Source organism: Pan troglodytes, chromosome 19 (genome assembly GCF_028858775.2).
Source record: "Pan troglodytes isolate AG18354 chromosome 19, NHGRI_mPanTro3-v2.0_pri, whole genome shotgun sequence".
In the NCBI taxonomy this organism is placed as follows: Eukaryota; Metazoa; Chordata; class Mammalia; order Primates; family Hominidae; genus Pan; species Pan troglodytes.
In genome coordinates, this window is record NC_072417.2 from 40225861 (window position 1) to 40229426 (window position 3566).

Here is a 3566-nt window from a genome sequence, read left to right on the forward strand (position 1 = left end):
CCTATCCGTGACCGTGAGAGCTCTGACTCCCAGCCAGGCTCTCCCCGGGAGAGCGGGACCGCGGCGGCTCTCTGTCCCTCCCTCTTCGCCGGCCCGGGCCGTGGCTGGGGAGGCCCTGGAGGCCCCGGCGGGCTCCGGCGCCCCCTGCCGGCCGAGAAGGGCCGCGCCGCGCCTGCGCCCGCTCGCCCAGAGGGGCTGGGAGGAGACCTGGGAGGGCGGAGGCCGCCGCCCCGGCCGGACCACGCTGGGGGCACGGTGATGTCAGCGGAGGAAAGGAAATGAGTCGTCACTCCCTGGGACCGTGGGGCGGCCGGGAGCGAGTGTGGAGACGCGGCCACAGGAACCCAGGACAATGGCGGGAAGTAAGAGGAATGTGGGCCTGGCTGCAGCCGCGCGCCCCTGACCCCGGACCCCACGGCGGGGAGGAGGCTGGGGCGCAGGGCGGGCCCCGAGGAGTCGGAAGGCGGCCAGAACTCAGGCGGGGTCGTGTGGGGACGGGGTGGCTGGAAGAGGATGGGGACGCAGCCAAGCCCAGGGTGCCCGGCCTGAAGAACAACCCGGGCCGTCCTTCTCACCAAGGATGTTTCCAAAACCTTAGCCGACCCCTTGGCGGTTCCTCCACTTCCCTTAAACTCTACTGAACCTCAGAATAATCCCGGGGGCTGGTTAAAACCCGGATCCCCCGGCCCCACCCCGGAGATTCTGATTCAGCAGGACAAAACTGGGCCTCCATGAATTTGCATTTTTTTAATTATTCTTTTTTATTGAGATGGGGTCTCACTGTGTTGCCCAGGCTGGTCTCAAACTCCTAGACTCAAGCAATCCTCCCGCCTCAGCCCCGCAACGTGCTGGGATTACAGGCATGAGCCAGGATCCCAGCCGGAATTTGCATTTTTAACAAACTCCTAGTAGGGGGTGCTGGGCCAGGGTCCTCAGACCACTCTTTTGAGTAGTGCCACCTTAGAACGAAGTCCTGCTACTTGGCGGACCTAGAACCGTCCTCTGTCATGTGGTTCCTCCAGTCTCACCTGTCCCCACCTCCTACCCCTCACCAGTGTACTAGCAAGACCCAACTACCTGCATGTTGCGGTTCTCTCCTCTGTGTGTTTGGACAGACTATTTCCTTCGATTGAAAGGCCTTCTCTTCACTACGCTGCTGCTCAAACTGTTTGACTTCTACCTGCCCTTTAAAATCTCCATGGGTGTGTCAAAGAGTATAATCAACAGAGTGAAAAAAGCAACCTATAGAATGGGAGAAAATATTTTCAAATCATAGCTCTGATAAGGAATCAATATCCACAGTGTATAAAGAACTACAGCTAGACCATAGAAAATCAATCCTGATTCAAAAATGGGCAAATGACTTGAATAGGCATTTCTCCAAAGAAAATAAACAAGCGGCCAATAAGCACTTGGGAAGATGTTCAACATCACTAATCTTTAGGGAAACGCAAATCAAAACCATAGTGAGGCCCCCACCATCCTGACTCTCCTTCCTTCCTTTAGAGGATGTTGCCTTCTGGATCGACCTCAACCCTACTCAGGGAGCCGCTCAGCTTCCTCAAGGGCCTGGAGTAGATGGCTTCCATCTTCTCTTTTGCCACCTGTGGAGGTTTTTAAGAGCAAACAGAAATTCAAGTGAATTGTCCTCCTACAGTTACTGGTGAAACTATTACAGCTACTTCTGATTATCCATTCAGGTTAAATCAGGCATCATTTCAGTCACCTCCAGGTATTAATGTGTATGATATAAATTGGAAAGTCAAGTCCTCCTAGGAGATGACTGTGCTTCTGCACAATTCCATTACATTTGCAGTCTCTGTCTTCCTGTACTGCATTGCTGTCCTGCTTTATGTTGGTTACAGGAACCTATATCAGGGTAGTCATAAACTTCCCATGATTGGCTTTGTCATTACTCTTGTTGCCATCTTTTGCGATTGGTGAGCACTTCAAAAGCTCGCTTGGGCAAAAGCTCTTGCAGATATTAAAATAACTACTGGTCAAAATATTGTTCAGGAACTTCTGCTTGTAAGAAATCATAATAATGTGTTATTTTGGCTCTGTGACCAGCATGGGATTCCTAAATGTATCTGTGATCTTTGTCTTTCTGAATATGATACTTTGGAGGGGAAATGCTTGGTGTGTGTACAAGTATGAGGAGACCAACTTACACAACCCATCAAATACTTATGCTCCTCATAGCCAAGGAGGTATTCCACCTCCTGCTGGAATGTAATTAAAGGGAGAAATACACTGTATGAAATACATGTCTATATCATGACTTGTTGCCAACATCTTGAGGCACATTATTTGTTTCCAATAAAAGTAATTTTTTTTAAGCCACACAATGAGATATCACCTCACACCCATCAGAATGGCTACTGTAAAACAAAAACAGAAAATAACAAGTGTGGACAAGAATGTGAAGAAAGTGAAGCCCTTGTGCAGTTGGAGGGAATGTAAAATGGTCCAGCCACTGTGGAAAACAGTGTCTTCATCTGTTTCCTATTGCTATAACTGAACACCAGAGACTGGGTAAATTATAAAGAAAAGAATTTATTTCTTACAATTCTAGAGACTGGGAAGTCCTAGGTCAAGGGACTGCATCTGCTTGGCCTCTGGGGAGGGCCTCATGTCATAACATGTCAGAAGGCATCACGTGGGAAAGGGGTGCACTGAGAGCCAAACTGCCTTTAATAACAAACCCAGGCTGGGCACAGCGGCTCATGCCTGTAATCCCAGCACTTTGGGGGAGCAGGGGGTCAAGGCTTGCAGATCACTTGAGGCCAGGAGTTCAAGACCAGCCTGGCCAACATGGTGAAACCTTGTCTCTACTAAAAATACAAAAATTAGCCAGGGGTGGTGGCAGGTGCCTGTAATCTCAGCTACTTGGGAGGCTGAGGAAGGAGGATGGCTTGAACCCTGGAGGCAGAGACTGCAGTGAGCCGAGATTATGCCACTGCATTCCAGCCCGGGTGACAGAGTGAGATTCTGTCTCAAAAAATATAATATAATATAATATAATATGGCACAAAGAATACTAAATAGACCTCTGTACTTGCCCACACAGGTTTAACAAATGTCAACATTTTGCAACATTTGCTTTCTATTTCTTTTTTCGAAAAAACAAAACAAAAAAAACCCCAAAACTGATAAATCTAAAGCCCTCCCATTTTCCCTTGTATAGGTAACCAGTGTCTCAAGTTAATGTAGATCCTTCTTGACCATGTATATATACACATACATACATACACATTTACTACAGAGGTATATATCAATGTATACAATACCATATCGATAATATGTATATTTCATACGTATATAAAATATGGGGGCCCAGGAAGCGATCCTCTTGCCTCAGCCTCCAAAGTAGCTGAGATTACAGGTCTAAGCCACCACGCCTGGCTAATTTTTATATTTTTAGTAGAGATGGAGTTTCACCATGTTGGCCAGGCTAGTCTCGAATTCCTGGTCTCAAGTGATCCACGCACCTCAGCTTCCTAAAGTGTTGGGATTACATACACAAATATAACACATACATTAACAATATATGTACATATATACTA

General features: G+C 48.0%; 1 pseudogene; it reads left to right on the plus strand.

The window, feature by feature from the left end:
• The first annotated feature begins 1677 nt into the window (after nucleotides 1-1677).
• LOC134808953 (synaptophysin-like protein 1) lies at nucleotides 1678-2402 on the plus strand (annotated as a pseudogene).
• Nucleotides 2403-3566: the final 1164 nt, after the last annotated feature.